This window comes from Dryobates pubescens, chromosome 22, assembly GCF_014839835.1.
Source record: "Dryobates pubescens isolate bDryPub1 chromosome 22, bDryPub1.pri, whole genome shotgun sequence".
NCBI lineage: Eukaryota > Metazoa > Chordata > Aves > Piciformes > Picidae > Dryobates > Dryobates pubescens.
This window is the reverse complement of record NC_071633.1, coordinates 13,550,518-13,569,725: the sequence shown is the minus strand read 5'-3', so window position 1 is coordinate 13,569,725 and position 19,208 is coordinate 13,550,518. Positions and strand designations below refer to the sequence as shown.

Here is a 19,208-nt window from a genome sequence, read left to right as displayed (position 1 = left end):
GTTAAACTTGCAGCTAAGTTACTGAAAAACACACCCACTTGAAAACTTCTCCCTGCATGCAGTTCTTCATTATTTGTAACTCCTAGCAAAGGAGGAAATCAGCACCAGGACAATGAAGTAGCAGGTCACATAGAGCAGTGGTCTTTATTGGGTTTTTTTTGTTCTTTATTTTTTTTGTGTGGTGGTTTTTTGTTTGTTTGTTGTTGTTTTGGTTTGGTTATGTGTTGTGGCTTTTTCCCTCCCACCCCATCAGTGAATTTTTTTTTTCTGGAGATCACCCCTTCCCCCCCAGTATATTTATACTTCTTTATTTGTAAATTGTAGACGTGCACTCTGGTAATACACTGTGTAAAGCACAAAACATGCACAGTAGATATGTAAAATACCCCAAAAGATGAGACAGAGGTGAAAGAAACACGACTTACAATATTTTATTAACTAAATTTAAACCATTACTAACCTATTAATAAATTAAAATATGAATTTTTTTACTGTCTTGCATATCCTCTGGGCTGCATGCACTCCACTTTGGAGATCACTGATTCCTGCTCTCTTTACTCTGGAGAGTTCCACAATTAGTGGAAAGGAAGCAGAGCGATTTTTTTTGGATGCAGGAGAATGGCAAGAGGGGATGTAGTGAGATGCTTTGCTCTGCTTCTTGTGCAAGGTAGCAACATCACAGTGTGTAGGGATTTTGCTGCAGGAAAGAATGGTTAAGTGTTTTTTTATCATTTGTACTGTCACTACGATGCAAAACAGTTAAACATTTATTCTACTGTGTCTGAAGTCTAGTGTTGTGTTGTTCATGGAAGGTAGTGGAATTTTAGGAGACCATTACAAATACTTAGAGTTTCATTTAGATTTATTCCCCCTCCTCCCCAGAACAGAGTGGGTATAATAAAACATTCAAAATTGCAGCTGTCTTGACAGTAAATTAAAACTTTGCTCCTTGGAAAGACACAGGAGGCAACTAGGTGGATAAAAGCTGGACACTGTTCGTGCATAAATTCACAAATTCTGCCATTTCAAAATGACTTTTTGCTCCTTATCTGCCCGATGAGCAGTGCTTGACTGCAAAACTAATGGAACATCGGGAAGGAAATGGGACAGCAATGCTCTTAAGAGCAGCCATCTGGAGGAGCAGTGGGCAGTTGCACAGATGCAGTGGTTTGACAGCTTTAAAGTGAGTCCAAGCAAGTTACCAACTTTGTGATCAAGAAAGAAGGGATGCAGCATAAATGTTGTTTTCTTCTATATTAAGCTTCCCCTCTTATGTAACATAGTCTGTTTTAAAAGACACACCTTTCCTTCCTGCCATTGGCAACCTTTTGTGCTATAACCTAAACCACAACACTTCACATTTGTTTTTTTTCATTCCTTCCCCATTCTGTTCTTTCAAGGGATTTTTAACTACACCTGAAATCACTTTAATACCTGCATCTCTTTCATATGTTGTGTTCTACCTTACTCAGCAACTGTTCTGAGAGCCCTGTTTCCTGTCATTTCTGTTTGGAGTTTGGTCAGCTCTCTTTTCATTTGCTGCTCTTTGTCTTGTAAAGTAGTTCAGACTCAAAAAGTTAATTCCTCAGGGCTGAATTGTTTGACGTCAGAGAACGTTTTCATAGAATGTTGTGTTTTTCATCCTCCCCCTTAAGTGATCCTCATCAGTTCTACTTTATTCTTTTTAGTAGTAGAGGTGTCTTTCAAACTGTTTCCCTTTTACACGATCTTACTGCAACTCACAAAATCTGTCAAGACAGACAGCTGCAGCTTTTTCTGCCTTGGTTACTGATTTTTGCAGAGGAGAGAAACAGAGTTAGGCTTTGTGGCACCACTAGTACTCTTTTGAGGTAAGTTATACTGTTCTGCTGCTAGCATGATCCTAGCTGAAGGTTGGTCGAGAAAGAGCAAGGTTGAGAGCCCCTGATCAGGTCTCTAATGATAAGATATGAACTTGTTAGTGTCTTTGGTTTAGTTGTTATTTTCTGCATGAATGCTTGTCTCCAGTGACTTTGAGGTGTGCTTTTCAGTTATGACAGGGCAGAACTGTTATTGCTCTGTGTGAAGGACAGACCAGATGCATTCTTCTGGCCTCACACTCCAAGTGCAACTATTATTCTCTTCAGGTGACTGCTCTGTGTAATGGTTTGCTTCCTTCCCAGCAATCTGCTTAATGGCACAGGGAGCACCACTGCAGTGTAGGTAATATTATTTTTGAATAACAACGAGCAGCTGTCTTGCATTGCTCTGCTTAACAATGTCAACTTTAATTTGTGGTCCTTCTTAAGTTGATACAAACCCTTTGAGGGTAACTGCTGAAAGAGAGGTTATTGCTTAGATCGTTTGAAAGAGAGCTAAGTTGTGGCCTGTAATGCTGCAGATGTAAATTAGGCTACTTTGGGAAATGATAGAACCTGTCTGGCTTAAAGGCAAACCTAAATATAATCAGAGAAGTCTTTTAAAGACTTAGAGGTGAATCATCAACTTCAATTCAAAACAAGTTATTTTCTTTTTAACTGGGATGCTTAATAAATAAGCCTTCCTAATCTGGCCTGTTTTATTATCTAAGTATCCTCCTGAATACATTCACTAATCTATTTTTTCATGTGCTGTCACATGAAATTATGTCTTGTTTGAGCTCAGATAAAGAATTCCAAGCTCTTTCACCCAGAAGGAGTTACCTTAAAAAGGCAGTTAAAATGGTATTTCTGCTGCCTGTGCAAAACTGCCTACAGCTGAAAACTCTTGGAAGATCAAAATGCATTGACATTGCCTGAATAATATTCTGAGTCCTGATTCCAAATGTGCATATGAACTTGTACATCTTTGAATGTCCCTTGGTGTTATTTAGGCCACATCAAAAAACTCTGAAGTGGCCTGACACTTCAGTGACCTACATGGCTGGAACAGAACCCATCTCTTGTTTTTTCCTGAGTAAATGAAAATGTGTCCCTCCAACCACTGAGACCAGGCTGAAGGAGTGTTTGTAATTAGCCGGCCTGAGGAGGCTTACTGCTGTAATTGCACTGGTAGGTGCTTTCTAGGGTGCCAGTCACTGAGTAGAACTGCCAGGCTTTGGTGAGAGATGTGGAGAATGTGGTGTGAGCAACGGGAGCTGCAGTGGAAGCTCTTGCTCCCTGGTACCCGAGCATGCAATGTCAGCCCACTAGAGGTCCTCTCCAGTGTGCTTTTGAGTCGTTCCTCATACCGGGAAAGCAGGCTTTCTTTGCCAGCAGTCCCCTAGCACAGCAATACTCTTGGTGGTGTGTTTTTTTTAATGCTTGTCTGTGTTACCAATAATGAAGCCGTGTTATGTGGATTCTCTTTTCCCCTTTTTAGCCACTTGCTATAGCTGGCAGTCAAACAGTTTGAAACTAGATCCCCTGACATTCTTTTTATTGTGAGGTAGCAGCATTTGGTTTGCTAGGATGATGGGGTTTGGGATAAAATACTAGAAATAAGCTACATCTAAAATTGCAAATTGATAGGAACCCTTGAATCCCTTTGAAGCAGAACCTGCAGAATGAGTGTTTAAGGACAAACCCCTTTATTCATCTGCCTCAGGCTGAGTAAACTCTAGCTAAAATCTGGTAAATACACTTGCTTTTCTGTGGTCTTGGTTCCATGGTTTTGTGGTGGATGCTTCTTACCTCCTCCTTATAATGCTGTAACTTGATGTTGCATAGCAGTGTGAGGTTACACTTCAGAGCCTTCCTGCTGCATTCCTTGCTGTTGTGATAAATCCTGCCATTGCTGTAGAGAAAGCAAGAAAGAACATAAGTTGAAGATGCATGGATCTTAAAGCAGAAGTAGCTGCCACAGCAGAGATCATATGAGTTATTCCCAAGTACACTGTTGAGTTGCACTTGTATGTCCCAGCGTTAAGCCTAGTAATTTTTGCTTGACAGAAATGCAAACTCTAGAAGACATTCACCTGATAGTAGTGGGTTATTTTTCCTTCATTTTTTCAGGTTCAGGGAGTGAATTAGAGTGCCAATGGAACCACTGGAGTTGTCTTGTTTGCACTTACACTGGGATGGGTGGGCCAGGAGTATTTTGACTTGAGTCCAGGTAGATCTGGCATCTTTGCTAGGGTACTTTGGGAGAGTAGGTTTGCATCTACTGTTGATATTTTGTTCCAGTGCTGAGACTTCAGCTCAAGGCAAAAAAGAAAAATGGCAAAGTGAACAGGACAGATGAGGTGAAGGCTGACTTGAGATCATGGATGGAATCTAACAGGAAGATGTTGCTAGCATTAGGCCCCTGTGACACTTTATGTATTTGTTCCAGGGCTTTTTAGGAGCACTTAAGAGGAGCTATGTGGGAAAATCTATTAAGTACCAAAATTGCTGAAGTTAGAATGACCAGAATGTAACTTTGGTTCATGGGATCAGGAGGATTGTTAGTCTGGTAGACTAAATCAAGAATTAACTGAAGCAGAATTTACTGGAGAGGAAAAAAACAAGGAAACCCATAAAACCTGAGCTAGTGACCTGAAGAGCCTTATTCCTCAGCAATTTAGGAAGTTTGGCATGTTATCTGTTCCCAGGGGGTTGATGGGAATACTTTCCTCAAGCAGCAAGGAACTGAATTCTGCAGTTTATGAAAGTTTTCTGGCAATGAGGCTTCAGCCAAATCCTACAATACCGTATCTTTGGGGAGGGTGGGGGAGTGGGATCTTGACAGGGCTGCTGTAGAAGGTGGTTCTTTGATCTGCCAAATTGCTACTGAATCTCAGAGAAAATTTTCTGCCAGAAGACAGATCTCAGAAGATGGATCTCATTAAGTGGTGGATCTGTGTGTGCTCTCTCGAGGCACAACAGACTTTGTATCAGCAGCTATGGCTCACCAGCACAACAGGAGCCTTTATTACATCCTACTGTGTGTATCAGCCCCTCTTGTTTAGCTCTGACTTACAACACAAACATGATTCTTACATATTTTGTTCTTCCTTTAACAAGAACTGAATAAACAAAACTCATGGGCTGGCTCTGATGGGCTGGCTCTGACTTAGAGTCTCTTGCTTTAGTTAAGTATCAGCTTTTTTACCAAGTTAATGAATTTGTCATTCACTGAAGTTTATATAAAGCATCCTGGATTTTACTTTCCAAATTGCTGTATTTACAGCTATTTACATGGCTGTAAATAGCTAGAAGGGATTGGCATTGTCTTTGGCAGAAGTCTCAAAAGAAGTTCCTTTCCTGGCTCATTGCTGAGGAGGAGGCTAGGTTCAAAGGGAAGGTACATTCTGAAAGGCTAGGATTGAGTGTTCAGAACTGCTCATGTGCAAAGACTTTTTTTTTTTCACAGAAGCTTGCCAACAACATCTTTTGAGAAACTGTGTTTCTTTGGTCACCACCCATCTTTTGCTGCTGCTTCTTAGTGATTTCCAGTTGGTCAGTAAATAGTTGTGCACGCCAAGCCGTATTTTTTGTGTATGAAGAGAGAAGTGTCAGGAAGATGCTAAATGCTCACAAAGTTTTATTGAAGCAATTTATTGTAAAATAGAAATATCAGGGATTGGCTTTAAGAGCAAAGAAACTTATCTCAATAGTTATTTCCAGTGGCCCTTGTAAGCTGTCCTGCGAGTGAATGGGCAAATGGAGATTCAGGTGGTCTGTGGATAGTAGGATTTAAATGGATTTTTGCTAAATTTAGCTCATGATAAATGCCAGGTGTTTTCAACAAGAATTGTGAACCAGGAGGAAAACAGCTATGACAGATTTTGCAGGGCTTTTCTGCTCATGTGTGCGGTAGCCTATGGAATACCTCTCCCATAGCAGAAATGGAAGATACGATGTGTGAGGCTAGTCTGCATAGATCTTCCTGGTCATAACTGTATTGCTTGCTAAGTCCTGTCCAGCTGTATTTTAGCAGGTGCTCAATGATTGAAAAGGTTTGGAGAATGACTGACTGTCATCACTGGCTGCTACACTGTACACAGTGCTTAGAGGACACAGTTTCAAGCTGCACCAGGGGAAGTTTAGGCTGGATGTTAGGAAGAAGTTCTTCATAGAGTTATTGGCCATTGGAATGGGCTGCCCAGGGAGGTGGTGGAGTCACCATCACTGGAGGTGTTTAGGAAGAGACTTGATGGGGTGCTTGGTGCCATGGTTCAGTTGATTAGATAGTGTTGGGTGATAGGTTGGACTCGATGATCTCAAAGGTCTCTTCCAACCTGGTTAATTCTCTTCTACTCTGGGGCTTTTCTGATAGACTCCACATGTGTGGCAAGAGGGACTATATTATATTGAATCTCTCTGCTTTTTTGGTGCCACATCCTCTCTTTTGCTGTTGGAAACATTGATATTGTGGTCCTAAATGATGTGGGTGTCTGTCCTGACTTGAAGAAACTTTGACCTTTAAAAAGCTTTCAGAAAAATGAACTTTTAAAATGTGGATGCAGTATAGATTTTGTTCAGGTCATTAGTGTGTGAGATAAGGGATTCATTACTTTCTTTCTTTTTTCTGTTTTCCTTTTCCCTCATTTCCCTTTCTGTTTGTTTGCTTTGGTTTCAGTGGTTTGGTTGCTGCAGTTTATGGCTAGCCAACTGGCCATATATTTAGCAAGGTCAGATACATTAGCCAGTGCGTGGAACATTTTAGGGAAGGAAGTTTTAATGGGACCTCACTGGCAATGCACAGATGGTAGAGAGCAGCAAAGATGGGAGGTGGTTGAGGCCCTGTCCCTGGAGGTGTTTAAGACCAGGCTGGATGAGGCTCTGGCCAGCATGACCTAGTGTGGCGTGTCCCTGCCCATGGCAGCGGGGTTGGAACTAGATGATCCTTGTGGTCCCTTCCAGCCCTGACTGATACTATGATACCAAGAACAGGCTAGGAACTGTAGATTAAGTTGGTAAGGTGGCAGTGCTTTGTGCTCACTGTGTGTAGAATAAAGTTGGAAGCTGAAAACAATCACACAAACACAGTGTTTGTTTTTCCTGCCCTCTTAGTTTGTTGGTCTCTGCACACAGGTACAAGAGACATGGCTGCTGCATTAGCAGTAACTTCACTGCAAGCTAATCATTGCCAAGCTCAACTTTTGAAAGAAGCTGTCTGTGTGGACAGGATCTGTGCATGAGATCAAGGGATCTCACCTAACCTTAGAAACATTTTAAGACTGTTAAATACTTGTTTTTGTAACCTTTAAATGACATTTCCTGTTTAGTAATTAATTATTCAGACTTAATGCTCCCTAATGAATCTTGCTATTTGAACATAGATAATGTGTTTTTTAAGAGCTTAGTGGCAGTTGAGTGCTTCTGAAAAACAGTAGCTGTTGGGACTTTTTCTTAAACAGCAACACAGGAAAAAAAACAAACCACAAAGCCTGTGTGGCTTGTTCTTTTTGTGGTTACCTTGAGGTACTTCTCAAACAGTGAATTTCAGGTAAGTTACTATGGGTTTCAGGAGCTATATCAATAGCTGTGAATTTTGAGTACCAGATTTGTAGTCCTTTAGAAGGGCTTTTTCCCCTTTGATGCTTGGGAAGTATAATGACACCTGCCAAGAGCTGCTATCTGCTTGTTTTGTTTACTAGCTAACCTGGTGGCTTTTATTCTTTAAATTATTTCAGTTGTGAGGAGACATAGAATAGAATAAACCAGGTTGGAAGAGACCTTCAAGGTCATCGTGTCCAACCTATCATCCAACACCACCTAATCAACTAAACCATGCAACCAAGCACCCTATCAAGTCTCCTCCTGAACACCTCCAATGATGGTGACTCCACCACCTCCCTGGGCAGCACATTCCAATGGGCAATCACTCTCTCTGTGTAGAACGTCTTCCTAACCTCCAGCCTAAACCTCCCCTGGCACAGCTTGAGACTGTGTCCTCTTGTTCTGGTGCTGGTTGCTTGGGAGAAGAGACCAACCTCTGCCTGTCTACAACCTCCCTTCAGGGAGTTGTAGAGAGCAATAAGGTCTCCCCTGAGCCTCCTCTTCTCCAGGCTAAGCAATCCCAGCTCCCTCTGTCTCTCCTCGTAGGTCTTGAATAGAATAGTCCAGGCTGGAAGGGACCTCCAAAGGTCATCCAGTCCAACCTCCCGGGAGTCAGCAGGGACATCCTCAACTAGACCAGGCTGCCCAGGGCCTCATTGAGCCTCACCTTGAATATCTCCAGGGAAGGGGCCTCAACTGCCTCCCTGGGCAACTTGTTCCAGTGTTCCACCACCCTCATGTTCCTAACATCCAATCTAAATCTGCCCTTCTCTAGTTTGAAGCCATTGCCCCTTGTCCTGTCACTGCAGGCCTTTGTAAACAGTCTCACTCCATCCCTTACAAAGTGGCCTAACGTATGTATACAGACAATCCTTTAGGAGTATGTCTTCCTGCTTCTCCTTTCCACTTCAAAATAGTAATCAGACTGAAAATCTGACATTTCTCATCCTGAGGTTTGGACCTTGTAACAGCTGATGGTTGTTCTGTGGGAATTTGCCTGTACAAAACTGTTTTCTTCAGGGCTGTGCCTGCTGTGACACAGCTGACTAGAGCTGAAGCAGTTCATTTAAAGGAGAATGGACAAGTCTGCCAGAAGAGAAGGTCAGGCTGTGGGGACAAAATAAGGGTGGCAGTGTGGATTATTAGAAGCTCATCCAGTTTGAAGCATCATCCTGACAGGTCACACAATCCAAAGGAAGATGCTGAATGCTTTTGTGCTTGTCTCCTCTCACTTGCTCACTTTGCTAGAGATTAAAAAGACCCAACCACCAAATAAACCCAGACCACTATGGGCATGCACGCAGGCAGCAGCTGATAGGTGGAATGTAAGAAACTGCTGATGTGTCCAATTTAAAAATCTAGGGTAGTTATTTAAAGTTTCTCTAATCCATCAGAGCTGTGTTGGAGCAGTGTTTGTTAAAATCAGGTCGCCCCATGCCCTTGGGATTTGAGACCTTGCAGTGAGCTGATCCTCTGCAGACACAAACTTGACATGTAAAATTGTTTTCTGAATGTCTGATTTTTAAGCTTTTCACTTCAGAGCAAAGAAATTACTCTTCCCCACCTGGACATCTGCTTTAGAGCAGGAGAAAAACTCAGGATGTCTTTGCAAACTGTCCTGTCTCATTGCATTTTGTGAAGCATGAATGGGAGGCTACTGCTTCTTTCAGTCCACACTCATTAATATACAGTAAAGAAGGCCATGAAGAGCCAGGGGCATTTTGGTCTTATCTTCATTTCCATTCCTTCCTTACACCCAAGGAGAAAAGGTCTCTTCTGATTTCTCCAGCCTCTCACTTTGAAACTTAACCCCCTCTTATTAACAGGCAGCCTAACACACCACTACTGGCCTTACAACCCTGTTCATATCCATAGGTAATGCTTAAACATACGTGTGCTGGCACTGCAGGCAAATAGCAGATGCTGTGTAGGGATGTGGATGTGTCTGTAGACAGCTATTGCTACAGTTGGTAACCATCAGAAGTACATCTCACTAGTGTGATTTCCTCTTTGTACAGGAGTTCACATTTCTTTGCAGGAGGGACTTGCATTGTGTCTGCATAGGTAGCAACATTTCTAAGATGTTTATATATTTTTAGACTTCCAGATCCAAACTTTTCCCTTATGCTCTGTGTCCTGGAGCTCTGAAATGCTGAAAACATCTCCCAGTCTTGTAACATGTGAATTTTAATGATTAGAGGTCTGAGCTGTAGCAAGAAGGCAGGAGTCAAAGGGAACTCTGCTAGCTGGATGGCATGCTTTTGTAAATGATGGAATTTTTTCAGGGCAGAAATGACATTTGGGTACTTTCACCATTATGCAGCTATTTATACCTCTGTCCCCTCTCCCTGCAGTCCCCTTGATCTTAAGTATTGTGCTTATACAGAGTTTGAGGTGGAATCCTGTGATTTGATTCCCCCCCCATAAACTCAATCTTTCTTGGGGGTAGGGAAAAATGAGGATAATATTTCAGAGGGAATACTTCATCTTAATGCTCATTATTCATCTCTTGTCTTCAAAGGACATATTTTTTTTTTCTCATCCTCTTTTAGATTGTTTTGTTCCTCCTGTCAGTGAGAATGCTGCACTTAGAGCTGCTCGTTATGTGAGGTGAACAGCCCACTCTGTCTTAGTCAATTGTAGTTGCTGTTCTAACAGTTCTGACTGAACAAATGGGGTGATCTCCTGGGAGGCTCTGGAGGTACAGTTGTTGGTTTTGTGATAGTTCTGTTCTTTGTATTACATTTCTTAAGAACAGCACCTAGCTGAGGTTGAATTCCATTGGATGAACAACTCTGCTGCTACTAGGGCTGCTGAGAAAGTTAAAGCCCCCTTAGCAAGTGTCTGGGCTGGGGGGAAGCATCTGACACTATCATGCTTCCTATTTCTTTGTAGGTATTGTGACTCTTAAGCTAGTCATGTGTGTCTGAGGCTTCCTTTTCGAGTGAAATCTCTGTGCAGATGGTCTCTGAATATTTATTCTTGGGAATCCACCTTGTGGATAACAGCAAAAAAAGTCAAGTTTTTCAGACTGCCATTCTAAAGCATTTCTTGTGATACTCCTCTGTCTTTCCACAGCATGCCCTTGGGTCTTTTGACAAGGTAAACATTAGTGCTAGGAACTTAATTACCTTCATTTTTATTTAATTTCTGCTGTAGACACATGCCTGTGCCTTCTCAGATAGGCTCCAGTGGCAGTGGGATGTTGGGAGTTGCAGGATCACTTGCATTCTCTAAACAGGGCAGATTCACAAATGTTTGCAAGCTTTGAGCTATAGGTGATGCTTTTCATTGAATGATCTAGACAACATGGATATATTGTAATCTGTAGTCTCTGAATAAGATTATTTGTAGCACTCTGTTGTATTTAGTCAGCAACACCTGGACCTTGCCTCAAAACAGGGTTCCTTTGTGCTTTGCCTCAGCAGTCATAGTATAGTGTAGTATCATAGTATTGTATCAGTCAGGGTTGGAAGGGACTACAAGGATCATCTAGTTCCAGCCCCACTGCCATGGGCAGGGACACCCCACACTAGATCAGGCTGGCCAGAGCCTCATCCAGCCTGGTCTTAAACACCTCCAGGGACAGGGCCTCAACCACCTCCCTGGCCAACCCATTCCGGGGCTTCACCACTCTCATGGTGAAGAACTTCCTCCTCACGTCCAGTCTGAATCTCCCCACCTCCAGCTTCATTCCATTCCCCCTAGTCCTGTCACTACCTGATATCCTGAGAAGTCACTCCCCAGCCTTCTTGTAAGCCCCCTTCAGATACTGGAAGGCCACAATTAGGTCACCTCGGAGCCTTCTCTTCTCCAGACTGAACAGCCCCAACTCCTTCAGTCAGTCCTCATAGGAGAGGTGCTCCAGCCCTCTGATCATCCTCACGGCCCTTCTCTGGACACCTTCCAGCACCTCCAGATCCCTCTTGTAATAGGGGCTCCAGAACTGGACGTGGTACTCCAGGTGGGGTCTCACCAGAGCTGAGTAGCGGGGGAGAATCACCTCCCTTGACCTGCTGGCCACACTTCTCTTGATGCAGCCCAGGATCTGATTGGCTTTCCAGGCTGCAAGTGCACATTTTACAGACAGTCCATTTTACAGACAAGGAGTAGGAAAAATAAGAGGCAAGAAAATAATTGTGAACAGATGAAAGCATATGTATGCCTTGTGTTAGAATAGTTCAAAGGCATTGTGTTTGCAAAACGGTGCCCAGAAAGAATTAAGAGCTTAGAAAGCAATACTACTTCAGTTTTCTGGGGAGTGTTAGAGGGAGAGATGCTCAGCTGCAGAAGAAAGGAAATTCCAGGTTAGGGAGGCCTGTATGGAAGGAAGCATATAACAGTGCAGAAGGGCATGGAGATTTAAATATAGAATGTCAGTAAAAGTGTATGACTCATACTGCTGTAGTAGCATAGTGCAGAATTTATTTGCAGAAGTACAGAACAAAAACCCTATGGTATACTATGATGCATTTGCAAAGAGTTTTCCATAGCTGGTTAATGTTTTATGCATCCTGGGTTTTTTGAGGCATTGCTAAATTGTGCTTTGATTTTTCATTTTTTTTTTTCCTTTCTTTTTGTTAGGACTTTGTTTTTAGATGAAGAGTTAAGTCCTCTATTGAACCTTGAATGCAGCAGTTCTGTTTTCAGGGTAGAGATGAGTTAGATTTGTTTTTAATCATGTAACTAAATTTAGCCAGCAATCTGCATTTTAAGGCATTGCTATTAAAAGTGAGATATGTATCGTAGTTTGAATTTAAAATGAGCCAGAGGCACAGCTGGTGAGGCAGTCATGACTCTAATCATGAGTGGAGAGAAATGAGAAGGGAATTTTCTCCTCCTGCAGGATGAATGCAAAGTGAGATAGGTGCCTTAACATCTACCCCTGCCCCCTCTCCCCCCCATCCCTGTTTTTGTTTCATGTTTGCATGGACTTCATCACCACCACCAACCTCTGCCTTTTCTTTTCTGAGCCAGGATCATGTTATCTGTTTGATAGCAGCAGCATGAACACAACTTTACAAGCATTGAAGTTCTTACATTTTAATTTTCTTTCAGTTTGTTTAGAGGTTTGTATGGCACCTGATGTTTCCAGTCTCTCCTCTAAAAGCAAAGCAGCCTTTATTCCATCTAAATCCCAAACCCAGAGGCAGGACTTCCAAGGTGTCTGGAGGTTTTTGGAATTTGCCATACTCAGAAGTTATTTTTGTCCTGTCTTTCAGAGCAGTGAAGCATGGTATTAAGTATGTGAATAATCCCATTAACTGAATGTTGCCCATCTCAAGACAGAAATTGGTGCAACTATGGAAGCAAAAATAGAGAAAACATGCCTGTTTGTAATGAATGGAAGTCAAAGCTGTTTAGGTGTTTAATGGTGTAGGCAGTCCTGATAAAGATGTAGCTGTTTGTAAAGTGCATGATGAATTTAGCATGCCATGTGAACCTGTAAGTTATCTCTAGCCTATCATACAGAAGATTGAACTAACCTAATACAGGACTGCCTTTAGCAATATTTGCTGTTTCCAAGCTACCAATTCCCAAGGCAGTTTTTCAGCCAGATCGATTCCTTGGCTGGGTTTGCCTTCCCTGTCACAAATAGTTCAAGCACAATGAAGGCTGGTGGCCTGGAGGTGAGAACAACTGTGTCCAAAGTTTCTCCAGCTGTCTTGGTGTAAACTGTTGCCTAAGTATTTCTCAGTCTGTGCTTTGAGCATTTGAGTCTGTGCTGAAAGGCTGTCATAGTCCTGGTGTCTTCACTGGGAGAGTCTCCCATATCCTCATAGCCTTACCTGCCTAGCTGAGTGTTTCCATTACAGAACATTGACATACAAGTCATTGGGGCTTTTGTGCTTTGGTAACTCCAGAAGGCTCTGAGACTGGATGATGCTCCCTTATGCTGTATCTGCTTTATATGAATGCTGTGCAACAGAGTTCCTCCTGGTTGGATGCATATTTTTTTTCATGATGCATAATTGTCTTCTAGCTTGATTTCTTCTGTCCTCTTTTTGGTAAGCAATAGGAATGGGTCACACTGAGAAGCTGCATCATAGATGAGCCACTGATTCTAGTGGTGTGAAATCCCCTAGATGTCTTGCTGGTTTGTCTTGCCCACACACTTGAGGTTAAATTGGTCACCAATTTGGGGAAATTTGATGTAGCTCAGAAAGGGAGAAATTTTTGTCCCACTTGGAGAGGAGTTTTACCTGACAAATCTGTAGCTATTGCAGGACAACTGCTGATTCTTTTCCTGTGGCACTTGGGGCTTTTCATTGCAGGTTTAAACCTGTTTATAGGGTGACTGGAAACCCATCTGAGCTGCAGCACATTTAGTAGATGCTCTGTGGGCTGTTCTGAACAGTGGACTGTTCTGAACTAGCTATGTACTGCAACCTGTGACTGGAAATGGCAATTGAAACAATCTCTTGTTTTTATTTGCTGATGTCCCTGAAATGCTTGTGCTGTTTAGTCTGAACTTTCCTGAAGAGGCATGACCTCAATACTGTGCATAGATTTGTACTTTAGTGATACATTTTTAATAGCTATTATAAAAGAATATGGAGTTAAAAAACAAAACAGGAGCATGTCCTGTTACATAAAGTTGCAGAAGCCTGTAAGGAGGTCATAGAAAGAAGATGTGTTGAGAGATGTGGGCAGCTCTGGGACTCTGACCTCCTGTGTGAGAGGATGAAGGGGCCGTTTAAACCTTAGTTGGAGCAGGTAATCCTCTATACTGAAACCATGCACAGGTACTGAAGGTGTGGTAGTGATGCCTGGTTCCCAGCTGCTGAATTAAAGCTGTCTTCAGCCACGAAGGAATTAGGGATAGATGGATGTTTTTCTGTATGGCTGCCCTGCATAAAGGCTGTTTCTAGGTAGATGAGGAAGTTTCTCAGAATGCAACCATTCGTGTTTGTCCTGAAGAACAGCAGAGATCTGTAGCTGTGGGAGAAGTGTTGGTTTGCCTTGTGTGGGGCAGAGAGGAGGCAGAGGCAACTTCTAAATGTCAATCTTCAATACCTGCTCCTGTGAATTTTCACGTGAAAGGTGACATTAGGAATTTTAGATAGAACTTCCTGTTTGAAGTCTGAATGAGAATAAGCATTCAGTATGAATATCCAGAGTTCATTTGAAAAGTAATTGTTAATACAACCATGAACTGAGATAGCCTAGATGAACTCTTTCATCTAGTATTTATGAAAGAAGAGTTCAAAGCTTGCCTGGATACCAAATAAAGACTTCAAGGAGATAACATTGGTACAGTCATGATACTATCTGAAAATGGGAAAAGTGATACAAAGATGAATCTGAGTCTAGGGAAAATAAGTACATTTAAATATCCCTGTTTGTCTGTTGTGTTTTGATGAGAAACTAACTTGGGTTTAAAACCAAAATACTTTGTTTTTTTAAGTTTTATTCTTTTAAAATTGTTAATTCTCTGCAAATACTTGTGTGGCTGAGCAGATTGATAAAGTACTAAACGGGAGAAATGACATGTTCCACAGCCTCAGCAGCACCATAAAGCAGCACATAAGAGCTTCAGAGTCACAAAAGGAAGCAACTAGAAATGATTTATGTGATGTTGCTGGGTTTGCAATGCTCCAAAGGTTGTGAGCTTGTAATTTTGAGGCCATTCTCAACTGTCTGTGCTTTGTGATAGTGCAAGGGCAGAAGGATGATGTAGAGAGAAAGCAGAGGAGCCTTTCTGGTTGTGGATTGCTAGTGTAGTGCTGCAAGCCCTTGCATACATGCATATGCATCCATATTCAGTGGGGGGCCATGAACATGTGTTCCAGATGATTTGCTGCTGTACCTATTCTGATGCATACTGCTGTGCATTACAGTTCAGAGATCAGGAGGAAACGATCTGTATAAGCATGCAGAATCTCCACTGATGTAGCATACTGTTGTAGGTACTGTTTGCTTGAGGGTCTGCTGGGAAGTTTTCCTTAAAAATCGTCTTGCCTCTGTCCTTTTCTTCCAGCTCTTTGAGCTCCTGTACTGCATGTTTCAGTCTGGTTGTACACTGGAATGGTGGAGCATGCATGAATTGTCTGTTGCTCTATTAATTCCAAATGGTGTTGAACCCTCTGGCCATTACATGATGGAGCATTTGCCTGCTGAAAAAAGGCATGGTTGCAATGAAATCATCTGGGACAATGTGGATGCTCACAGCTGAGGAATGGAGGTGCCTTCTGGAATTGGAGCCTTTTTTTTCAGGACAGGGCAAGATCAAGGTTCTCAGAAGCATTATTAGTATCTTGGAACAACTGGGATAGCTTTCCAATGTTGTTTGCTTCTTTCTTTGACACAGGTTGTAGAGATACCTCCTGCCTTTCATGCTCTCTTGCTGTATAGAGTCTGGTATGAAATACCTCATTTTCTGATGCCTCAGCCCCTTCCATGGTTGATGTACTTTGTCCAGTTGACTCATCACTCTGTATGTTGTCTTGACTTCTAATTAAAATCTGTTCTAGTCTAATATTAGACCAACACTCCTTCTTATATCACCCTTCATTCTTAAGTAATTCATCCAGCAACCTCCTTACTCCGTATGACTAATGTCTTTTTCTCAAATATTCTTAGAATGTTTTAAAATACCATCTATATTATAAGCAGCACAGTAGCAATACCTCTCTATACAATCCCTTAATGCTTTCTGTCATAACTCAGTGCTTTTTCCTTTTTTTTGCTTGGGGTTTTGATAAGACCAACCTTTTGGGTGGAATTTTCCATGCAGTGGTGTTTGCCTTAGCCTGAAGTTTCCACCTGAGACCAACTTGATAATTTTTTACATTATTATTTGTATTCCTATTTTTAAATGTAATTTAAAATATTTTTATGTTTGTTTGTTTAGTTTTTGTCTTTCTCTGCTTGAAATAGAACCAGTATTTCTTAGAGAAGACACTTCTGAATCATAGAATCAGTAAGGTTGGAAAAGACCTCGAAGATCATCAAGTCCAACCTGTCACCCAATATGTTGTGACTAACTAAACCATGGCACCAAGTGCCAAGTCCAGTTCCCTCTTGAGCACCTCCAGGGATGGTGACTCCACCACCTCCCTGGGCAGCACATTCCAACAGCTAGCAACTCTTTCTGTGAAGAACTTTCTCCTCACCACCAGCCTAAACTTCCCCTGGTGCAGCTTGAGTCTGGGTCTACTACCTGGGAGAAGTATGAATTGATTTGGTGGTGAAAGGTGCTTGTGGAGGAAGAAGCTGGAGATAGTCAGTCAGGGAAGGCAGGCATAAGGAAGCAGAGAGCACAGGGCAGCCCCCTTTCTTATCCCACAGGGAGATAGCAGCAAAATAAAGGAGACAGGGGAAGGAGGAAAATCAGCTATGGATGTGTTTACAGGGTTATGGTTAGCATGATGATCCTTTGTGCAACAGCCAAGGTGTGCAGAGAAGCAATGATGCTTGTCAGTCCCAGGAATGCTTTCAGTGGAACATCTCTGTTTTGCCAACTTCCTGAGGGCTCATAGCGAGAGAGTGACTGCTCTCCATGCAGCATGTGGGTGATGCGGTGGCACCAACAGAGAAATGAGGTGGAAGGTGAGGACTAGCTGCAAGTCCTGTATGGCAAAGGGAGTTCAGAGCATTGCCTCTTTGCTTGCCTTTGCTGGGCATTTATGTTGTGGCCTTGGGCAGTGCATTGTCTCAGTATCTCCATCCTGCTACACACTAGTAACTGTTCACCTGCCTGCCTTGAGGGAAGCAGTGAAGAGGACTATTATTGCCAGCACTCAGCTTCTGTTAGGTTCTGTTGCAGGAAAGACAGAGTGCTTTTGTTTTGTTTTTTAAAGGATGCCTGGACAGATGTGTTTGGCTGGAAAATAGAAATGTTTGACTACTAGTGGGAAACTGAGCATGAGAGGAGGAATGCTTACTGAAATAAACAGGAGCAAATCTGGGGAATGAATTTCTGCTGACAAATAAGAACTGAGTTGGTGAGCATTTGGGCATTCAAGAAGTTCTTAAAAGCACCTGCAACTTGTTTCCCCTATAGTGATAAAAAGCAAAAAGTTAATTATGAATATTTCCTAAAAGGTCTGTTTGGTTTAGTGTGTCTAAGTGATTCTGTAACTGCTTGTGCAGTGAAAGAAAATGGATGCTGTGAGTGTTTTGTTTTAGCTGAGTGTAGCTGACTGCAGTCTGGGTTTATTCCTTGCTGTATGATTGCATTCTTCAGCTCCACTGGATTTACAGAAATCATTTGCAATAACAGAGATGAGAATACTTCAAAGCCTTTGTAAGGCTGAATAAAGCCACTGGGATCATGCTATTTCTGATTCTGTTGCTTCCATTTCAGCTTGGTGTTACTGTTGAAATTTCAATGTAGGGCCTCAATACAGAATTGCAGAATGAACCTCAAGGAGAGCAATAGCCACAGTAGAAGAAAAACGGCCAAACTTGTATGGACTCTGGCATATGAAAATGATATGCTTTGGGCTTCTGAGAGTTGAAATGCATTAGTTAAGATATGGTCCTTGGGGTCTGTAGAGCAGTGTCTGGGTAGAGCTTGAGAGCCTGTGATATATTAATGATCTAACTAGATGTTACAGAAATTTTCTGGCTTCATATTTCATAAAACTCAGCTTCATTTCCTGTAGTGGATATGAAACAGAGCAGTCTGTCCAGTCTTGTCTGTCCTTGTCCACGCTACTCACTGGGTTCTGCACAGGTGCTGTAACCTGGTCTGATGTAAAAGCCTGAAGCTTAGTCTACATTTGTATTTGGTATGTAGCATACTGACATAAGAATCTTCTTGCAACATTTTTGCAGCTGGAGATGTTTTTAGCAGAGATCTATACAAATTGCTAAGTAAACAGAGCACCTTCAGAAGAAGAGTGGTTTTTAAACTGCAACCCGTTTTCTAATCTCTGAAAGTTACACTGGTGGTTCTAAGGGGACTTTGTAATGCCATAGCCTAACAGGATGAAGCTACTAGACTGAAAGACCTCACTTGTATCCAAAGTAGGGTATGACTAGTTTCAGTTTTTCCATGAACTGTCAGAAGCTCCAAAGGAAGGAAATCTTTAGTGCCCTTGAGAGAAAAGGACAACTAATTTTATCCTTTAATTATTTCAGGGAAGCTTTATCTGAGAGACTGCATCTGAAAATCTTGCAGGGATTGGAGTGCAAGTTGCCCCTGCTAGCAGATTTCCAAGAAAAATGGCATATGTTCTCTTGTATTTATATATATATATATATGAAGGTAGAGGATTTCGGTTTATTTATGAGATACATTATCAGCTTAAACTTCATGTAGCACCAGTGCCCACCTTTGTCCCCTTCAAGACAGTTTAACAGCACCCAAAGGAAAAGGAAGATGTCCAGGTTTCCAAAGGTTTCTGTTGTGGCATGCATTAAGAAACCCCTCATTTGTCTCCTCTGGGTGGTGTGATGGGTATGCCCTGCTCCTGACCCCTCTGTGGGCTGTGTCTTTACTGACTGGCGTAGGAAGAAGTGTGCACGCTTAGCTGGCTTGCTTGATTTCATGGTATTTTCCTCAAATCCACATCATCTGGTTTTATGTCTTGATGAATTGAGTTCAATTCTGAAGAGGAGTTTAAGGCTTGGCTGAAGTCTGTACCTCACTCAAGGTCATTGCAGACTTCCTTTGGGCTGGCATGTGGGTTGCTGCTTGCAGTTAGAACCAAGTTGAGAACATACTGGTTGTGTTGTGTTGTGTTGTGTGTGTGTATCTTTTTTTTTTTAAATTGGAAGCCCAGAAGGGATAGCTTTTCATTACTTACCTGCAGAGAT

The 19,208-nt window shown here is 42.1% G+C and overlaps 1 protein-coding gene across 1 annotated transcript in view; it reads left to right on the top strand.

Annotated features, from left to right (window-relative positions):
* Positions 1-19,208, top strand: part of SERGEF (secretion regulating guanine nucleotide exchange factor) — a 138,281-nt gene that overhangs the window by 11,356 nt on the left and 107,717 nt on the right. The gene's annotated exons all lie outside the window — the stretch shown is intronic.